The sequence below is a fragment of the Petaurus breviceps genome, unplaced genomic scaffold (genome assembly GCF_028583685.1).
Source record: "Petaurus breviceps papuanus isolate PSGF00001 unplaced genomic scaffold, PetGlider_PUasm1.0 178, whole genome shotgun sequence".
Classification (NCBI taxonomy): Eukaryota; Metazoa; Chordata; class Mammalia; order Diprotodontia; family Petauridae; genus Petaurus; species Petaurus breviceps.
Genome location: NW_027185777.1, coordinates 13111854 through 13120692, shown reverse-complemented (window position 1 = coordinate 13120692; position 8839 = coordinate 13111854). Strand labels below are relative to the sequence as shown.

At 40.2% G+C, this 8839-nt stretch overlaps 1 pseudogene; it reads right to left on the bottom strand.

Moving 5' to 3' along the window:
- Positions 1–816: 816 nt before the first annotated feature.
- LOC138159766 (fructose-2,6-bisphosphatase TIGAR pseudogene) lies at positions 817–4078 on the bottom strand (annotated as a pseudogene).
- Positions 4079–8839: the final 4761 nt, after the last annotated feature.

Sequence of the window (8839 nt, the reverse complement as noted above, 5' to 3'; positions counted from 1 at the left end):
CTAAGTTAAGACCATAATTCTATAGGGGAGATTTTGTCTCTGTGGTCTTGGGGGAAATATTATTACATTAGCACTTGCTGTTTTTTTTCCAAGTAAATATCTCTTTAAAAAAACTGATTGATATCAAGTGGTTATTTAGAACTACCGTTATAGTCATAAGTCCCTAAGAGTGGGGTGGGGTGGGGTGGGGTGGGGGGAAACAGCTGGGGAGGCTCAAGTCAGTTGTAGTAGAGAACAGTCCAACCCCTCAAGGTACACAGAGAGGCAGATGTAGCAGCCTGGTTTTCCAGAGAGGGTGAGAGCTCACTTGCTCTGGTAGAAATCCCAAATCCTTGAAATACTGAAGTAAGACTCTATTGGTCATAGCATGGCAGCATGTAGAGGTAGAAGGTGCCCAAAACTTATCAGATCCACTTGGTACTTAAACATGACTGGGTACTCCAAGTAATTACCATCACAGACTCATAAAACTGGAGAGGATGCCCAACAGTAATTAGGACTGCCTTCCTGCTTCCAGCCACTGCCCCAACTTCACCCAGCATGGCAGATAAAAATGGCTTTTGTAGACTTGAAGATCTACCTCTCCTCATAGGAAAAGATATGATCTTGAATATGATCACCATTTTTTTTTTCACTAAAAGCCAATCACAAATTTTTATTTGAAGCCATAAAAAACCCAAACATGAACATAAGAAGAAACAAAAAAGAACAAAACAAAAAACGTGATCTGATAAATTAGCTGCAAAATCTAGTCACAATTGGATAAAAAATGAAAAAGTCCTCAGACATAAGCTATTCTTTTATAAATTGTAGTAGGGCTATTAAAAAATAACCATCCCCAGTGCTAATGTTTAGCATAACAAAGAAATACATTTAATATTGTAATAATAAATTATATTTCAAAATTATAACAAACTTATACTTCATTTGACAACACTGAATTTCATCAACATGGACATTTCATTTCTATTCAAAGTCAAAACCTGGCAGAAAACAGTGACATTTTGGGGAGAAAATGAATTCAAAACATACCTTTAACTCATTCCCTGGGTTTTACTTAGTGTTTTTATCTTACTACCTTTCCATATATAACCAAATATAAACTATTTCTGAAATATTTTCTAAGAATTTGGAATATAACTATTGGAAACAAGGTGCTCCCTCAATAACACAAAAATATGAAAATCCTAATGATTTCCTTGATCTAGGCACTTTCTGTCACTTTGGCTAGGTGATCCTGCAGATTAATACAAATGCACTTTATGGTTGTTTTAATTTCTTTAGCACCTTGTTCTACATTTATTATAAAGTGACTGATCCCTGTATTGGGGCTGACTGAACTGAGTTCAGATTTGCTTAGATTTTCTGGCAAGGTACACTCCAGATCAACCACAAAATAAGTAAACATGTTTCTCATGTAAGCCCCATGATTTACCACCAATATATTAGCATCTAACACTTGGGCAACACTGTCTGAATTAAGATCAGGTCCACAATTGCTTCCTAATGGAAATGTTTCTGTTAGAAAGACCTCTAGGCCACTATCCATGATTCCTGATGTAGGCTGTCCTTTCTGACCCACTTCATCCAGGACCAGTTGACAAAGAAATTCAAAAAAGTCCTTTGCTCCTAATTTCACCCGATCTAATGTTTCTCGTTCAGGAGGTGTGAAATCAGGGCACCACTGTTCCCCAGCTGCTTTGGCCAATGCCTTTAATTCACACTGAGGTTTGCCTTCTGCAATTCCATATTTGCTTCTCGAAGTCTTGTATCATATTTTACTGTTGCTTCTTTACAGAACCTGCTTTTCTCTAAAATCTTGGCAGTGGCCTGTTTGGTACGTATGAGATCACTTGAGAAAACATGAGTAAACTTCACATTACTAAGAAATTCACCAGCAGCCGCGACTTGTCTAAAACTAGTTTCTGAAAGAGGCACATCTACACCTTGTCCTTGAAGTATTTTCTCCATCTTGTTTCTCCATGTCGGACAACGGTTAAAGCGAAACGAGCCATTCTCAGCCCGGAGTCTGGGGGAGGAGAAATGGGGGTCGGCGGACGCCACCAGCAGCAGCCGGGGAATGGCTCTGAAGACCCCGTGTCCCGCAGCCCAGCTCAGTCAGCACCGCCTGCGCTCGAAGACTTCCACCCGCGCAGATCCAGAGCCGCGGGTCAGCCGGCCGGCTCCGTTCCTCCTGATCGCCGTTTTAAAGTATTAACCTATTCAGTGGCGTGGGATAGTTTCAAACCTTCGTTTATTTTCCATCCAAGATGGATTCAGGTTTTCCTTGCTTCACCCCGTGTTTCAAGCTGTCAGTTTGCTGTATCTTGCCAACCCATCATCCATTTGGAGGCTCTGAGCCACAGAACTACTGGCCAACTGGATTCGGGAACATCAGAGGATCCAGCTTGGGCTGTCCCTGAGAAAAACACTGTGTGTGTGAGTGTGTGTGTGAGTGTGTATCTGTGTCCAGGGAGAGAAGAGCCACCCACTCATTTCAAAATCCTTCTTGCCTGCAGTCCAAGGCACAATCATCTTCTGTTTTAGGACCAAAAGGTGACCCAATCAGTGGCTTTAGCTTTTCCCAGCATCCCCTGCAAACTCACTGGTTCATAGCCATATTCCTTCTCCTCAGACGTTTTCCTGAGGTCTAGTTCCTTCATACTTCTGGTTCAGTTGAGTCGTTTCCATAGTGACATTCACTTGTTGAGTTTTGAATCCCCATTGAGGTGCCTGCCCCTGCCAGTTTCTAATCCCTGGGTATGAGTGCCAGGTTAATAAGACAAAGTCTGTCTTATTTTATCCTCCCTCCTTCCCTGCCCTCCCCCCTGCCTCTTTTGGTTGGCCTGCAGTTGAGGGATAGCCTCATAAAAGAGAAGCCCTTTGGTTTCACAATCCTCAAAGCTTTTGCTCATTATCCTGCCCGATATTTCTGATTGAAACAGTCTGAACTAACTTTATATGGCTGTCTCTCAGGCAGAGACTCGTCTGTCTCCAGGAGAGGCAATTACAAGATGGGAACGGACTCTTCTGATCAGGGAGGGCTCTAGGACATTTTGGGGACAGATGTGTATAGCCCTAGCTATGGGGCTCATCAGCTTATCGGCTGTGGCAATAACCATGTCCATCCAGGGACGTCTTCTACTTTTCTTCTCAGATTGACATTGGGAGGCAAAAAGGTTTTTGTTTCTTTCTGGAAGACCAGTAGCACTCTCCGGATGACAGGAAAAGTAATAGGAGATTTCAGAGCCTGGGTGGACGCTCATGAGATCCCCTCTGCTTAGATTCCTAATGAGTCCACAGAAAAAAAGGGAGAATGTAGTTTGTACAATGGATCTAAACTAAAGAGGACATAGGTTTTACTCTCACTTTTGACACTGTGTAGTTTTTTTACCTCCTTGGGCCTCAGGTTCCTTATCTGTAAAATGAGGGGGGTTAGGTTAGAGAGGTTTTTGGGTCCCTTCCATCTCTGATGTTGTGAACTGAAAAATTCCAGTGGTTCAGTTGGGCAAAATCATTTTCCCTCCCCAGGCCTCAGTTTCTCCATGTATAAAATGAAGAAGTCATATTAGATGATCTCTAAGATCCTGTAAGCCTAAGTGGGGGTCAAAGGCCTATGGCCCTGACTTGGGTTTGAATACTGATTCAGACATTTACTAACTGCATGACCCTGGGCAAGTCACTTAATGTCTCTGAGACACAGTTTACTTTTCTATAAAATGGAGACATTGACAATACCTATGCCCACTATTGGGAGGATCAAATGAGATAATGTATACAAAGCAGTTTACAAAACTTACCACTGTATAGATCCGAGCAGTTATGATTATTAATGTCATTAACAGCTCAACACATTTGTTGCATTGAGAAATCACTTCTCTGTGACTCCCTGTTTCTTCAGAAAAAATTCAAATTATACAGATGCTATAAGTACTTACTGTACAAATCCCTGGGAAAGACTTAGGGATTGGGGAGTTTTTCTTCCCTGGATCTTGTAATGCTTCCTGCTAGATTTTATTTTGTTGCTGTAAAGCCTTTTTAAAAGCCTCTGAAGAAATTTCCTCTGATCCTAATGATTTTGCTGTGGTTTCCCCCCTGACATTTACAATGTAATCAGTAGTGAAATAGCTTAATAACGTACAATTCAAAGGTTTTCCATTGGAAGTAGCAGAGGCAAAAAAAAAAAAAAAATGAGGATCAGAGCTCCTCCGCTCCTCTTTGGACAAAGTGAAGGTCAACATTCTTCTCTCTTAGGAGACCAGATTCCTGAGTCACTTTAAGATGATTCTCCTGCATTTGGGACCAGTGTGTGGCACTCAAGGCCACCTTGACTCTCTGAGGCGTGGTTGGAAAACACTTGTCTGTTTTTACTGAAGGTTTTAACTGAACTGTTTGAAAAGGGAAAACAGAGGAAGCTAATGATCCAATGCCTGAGGTTTCTTAGCTGGAAACAATTCCAAATGCAGAAAAAGCAAACCAGTGAAGATTAAAATTGGAGAAAGGTTAAAAAGCAGCAGTACAGGTCCAAGTCTGTTTGAAAGGAAGGAAAGTACCCAGATTCAGGATGAATATTTCTAATATAATGAATAGAAGCCAGTATCTTTAATTAAAAAATGATAAGCATGGAAAAATTCCTGTGGTGGGGCTTGGAATGTCCTGGCATGTAGCCGGTCAGTTTATGTCAGAGATCAGCAGGCCCTGACTGTAGCCTGGGCATACCACTGGGCTCTGGGCCCATTTCATGGCCTCTAGGTTGTTTAGTAACATGGGTGTAGACGATCCACGCCAGGTGGTTCTCACACTAAGGAGGGGGTTCTTAAGCTTTTTGAGTGTGTGTTAGGGACCCTTTTGACAACATGGTGAGGCCTACTGATTGTTTTTTCATGTTTTAATGTGAATAAAATAAAACTTACAGGATTATAAAGAAAGCTAATCATATTGAAATAAAATGGAAATTTTTTTCCCATTAAAAATCACAGGAGCCATGCTTTGGGGTCTTAGAGGTGGCCTTAGAAGCGTAGGCTCTCTTGGTGGCAAGTTGACTTCTAAGACTTCTCAATTCATCTGGGAGGGAGAAGAGATGATGAGGTACTATTTTTTTGTCTTTTTAAAAAAATTAAAATGTTTTCAGTCAAGAAGCATTTACTTTGGTGGTATGTTTTTCCACGTTGTGGAGAGAAGAAGGTTCCAGGAATCTGTACTGAATTTATTTTCCAGGTAAATAATAATATTGATAGCTAGCATTTATACGTAGTGTCTATTATGTGCTAGAAGGCAGCTGGATGGTACAGTGGATAGAATGCCAGGTCTGGAGTCAGGAAGACTCAGTTTCTTTTTTTTCCCCTCTCTCTTTTTTATTTTTTAGTTTACATCATTCATTTCCACAAGATTTTGAGTTACAAATTTTCTCCCCAATTTTCCCTACCCACCACCCCAAAACATCATTCCCACTGAATATCCCCTCCCCCAATCTGCTCTCTCCCATATCTTCCCCCATTCCCCCTTCGACTTTCCAGTAGGGCACGGTGGATCTCTATGCCCCAGTGCCTGTATATCTCATTTCCCAGTTACATGTAAAATATTGATAATAATATGTATATATATATTTAAACATTTGATTTTAAAACTTTGGATTCCAGATTCTTTCCCTTCCTCCCTTGTCACCCATCTTCACTGGGAAGATAAGCAATTCAATATAGGTTGTACATGAGTAGCTATGCAAAACATTTCCATAGTGGATATATTGTGGAAGACTGATTATATTTCCCTCCCTCCTATCCCACCTCCCACTTGTTCTATTCTCTACTTTGATCCTTTCCCTTTTCAAAAGTAGGTGCTTCCAACTTCCCTCCCCCCCAACCTGCCCTCATTTCCATTATGAAGACTCAGTTTCTTAAGTTAGAATCTGGCTTTGGATACTTATTAGCTGTGTGACACTGGGGAAGTCACTTCACCCTGCCTCAGTTTCCCCATCTGTAAAATGGACTGGAGAAGAAAATGACAAACTACTCTAGTCTCTTTGCCAAGAAAGCCCCAAATGGGGTCATGGACAGTGAGACATGATTGAAATAACTGAATTACACCAACTCTATGCCAGACACTGTGCTAAATACTTTATAAATATTATCTCATTTGATCCTGACAATAAACCTGGGAGTAGGTGCTGTTATTATCCTCATTTTTACAAATGAGGAAACTGAGAAAAACAGAAGTCTAGTGACTCACAGAGCTAGCAAGTATTTGAGGTCACATTTGAACTCCGGTCATCCTGACTTCTGGCTCAGTGCTCCATCTATGATGTCACCTTGAGCTACCTCTGATAGGATTCCTCCCTATCCATCAGAACTCTGAGGGAAGGGAGGGGTAGATATCTCAGAAATGGTAATTATCCTAAGGATCATGGAGATGGAGAATGAGTAATGACTCTTGAGGCTCTGAAATAGAATCTATACCTTTTTCAAGTCCAAGATTAACTTGGCAGCCCCATGCATCCTTCCAAATCTCACTGCAACCCACAGTGTTCATTCCTTTATTTTGAGTTCCTTTAGGACTCAAGTATGCATTCTTGACCACACTATGGTAATGATAATGATAACAATTAATAATAATAATCTACAGTTATATAGTACTTTAAGTTTTACAAATTGCTTTCCTCCTGCCAATCCTGCTGGGTAGGTATTAGCAGTGTTATTTTCTCCATTTCACAGATAAGGAGTCTAGTTCAAAGAAGTTATATATTTTCCCAATGTAAAGATGTTGTAGAGAAATTTTGTAGTGGAGAAGAGTGGAGCCAAAAAGCATTGGCCCACAGGGACAACTTTAACGAACTTCTTTACTAGTCACAAGGGGAAGGAGGAGGACAAGGGCAGGAGAATGATGGCTAATAGGGTCAGTCTCTGTGTAGCCTTGATGACAGCACACAGGGTGGGGGCGGGGGGGAAGGAGCAGTCTATGCTCCAGTCAAAGACCCTAAACCTTTCAGGGCTCAAACTAATATGTCTTGGAGACAAAGATACCAATAGGGGATTTCTCTGGTACCTTTAAGCCCCATAAAGTGAGGGTATTTTCTAAGTTGTCTAATAAGGAATGAAGACTAAGAAGAGAGGGAGTAGTAAATCTAACCTTAATGGTACCTTTTCAAGAAGAGGAAGAGAGGCTAATACCCATCTCTTAATGCTGTGCACATAGTAGGTGCCCTATAAAGATTTGTTTAACTGAATTAAGTTAAGTGGGATTGGATAGAAAGGAGACAAGGTCAGTACTTGGGTGGTGCAGGAAAATGACAATTTTACCTTTCAAACAATACAGCAGTGCTTTGTCATGGCAGCAAGGGGCAGTACTAATTCAGAATATGAGCTTATTTGCAAAATCCTCTAAAGGAGGATGGTAGAAGATTATGAGCAGTGTTACCTCATCAAATAGTGAAAAGTGGATGAAGGGAAAGCCAAGTTCACAGAACGCTTGGTCAGAGTCCCAATTAAGCTAGATAATCCTGAGAGCATTTTTAGTTTAATACTAGGAGGACAACAAATAACAAAGAAAAATGGAAAAGATCTGTCATAAAGGCATTGAAAGCAAAAAGAGGAAGAACAGCTGGACCAGATCATTAGATTGTGAGTTCCTTGAGAGTTGAGACTGTCTTTTGCCTTTCTTCATATTATCAGTGCTTAGCACAGTGTCTCACACATAGTAGGTTCTTATTTTTTTGCCTTTGAAGGCAAGGCAATTGGGGTTAAGTGACTTGCCCAAGGTCACAGGGCCAGTAAGTGTTAAGTGTCTGAGGCTGAATTTGAACTCAGGTCCTCCTGACTCCAGAGCTGGTGCTCTATTCACTGTACCACCTAGCTGTCCCAACATAGGAGGTTCTTAATAAATGATTATTAATATACTGAAAAACTGACCAAATTTAGTCAAAGGAAGTCCATGATGGAGGTGAGAGAATATATCAAATATTGGGGAATTGCTTCTCTTGATAAGAGGATGGATTCTTATGAGAACTTATGAGAAGACTTGAGCAAGAGGATGATGAGATATGAATGAGTTGTGGTCTCTCTCATTGGAGGGAGTACACACATGGATGTGATTAGAAAAACATTGAAAAATTGATACATAGGTTATGTAATTAAAATGTGTAAGTCTGAGTTTAAAAAATGGAGATCTCATGACCTGTGCATTTTGTTATATTATTAGAGAAATGACCTTTTTTTTTTTTTAAAGGGTGGATCATTTCCCTGCAGTTCAAACATTGGCAAGAAGCTTCTGATTTCCTAGAGTTCTTAAACAAAATTTCAAATCTCTTGACAATAATTTTCAAACAGCAGACTTTTTATTAATAAGAATAAATTTTTTAGATTAATGATTTCAAGCAAATGGCATGCTTGTTTTAAGTTGATATTGCTTATTTGCTGTTCACATAAATATTTTCCTTCATAAGGATTTGCTAATTTCATTACACATTTCTCTGCACAGAAAGCGAGAGGATTCCAAGATATATCCTGATGGAAACTGGGCTTCATAAGAAATTACTGTTATTTGGTTTCACAACTAGCTAAAGATCCATACATCTGAAATCTGTGGAATTTGGTTCCAAATATGGTATTTAATATTTTATTATCCAGTGCCCCACTGTGGCATGGAGGTAACCCAGGGTTTTCAAGATGTATGCCATCATGCTATGAAAAATAATCCATATTCTCTCCTTTTGCATGGCATCTTTCCATATCACCCCATAAATCCTTCACAAGAATATTTCTCTCTTTTCCTTTGTTCCTTCATTCCTTCCTCCCTCCTTCTCTTTCTTTCTTTCTTTCTTTCTTTCTTTCTTTCTTTCTTTCTTTCT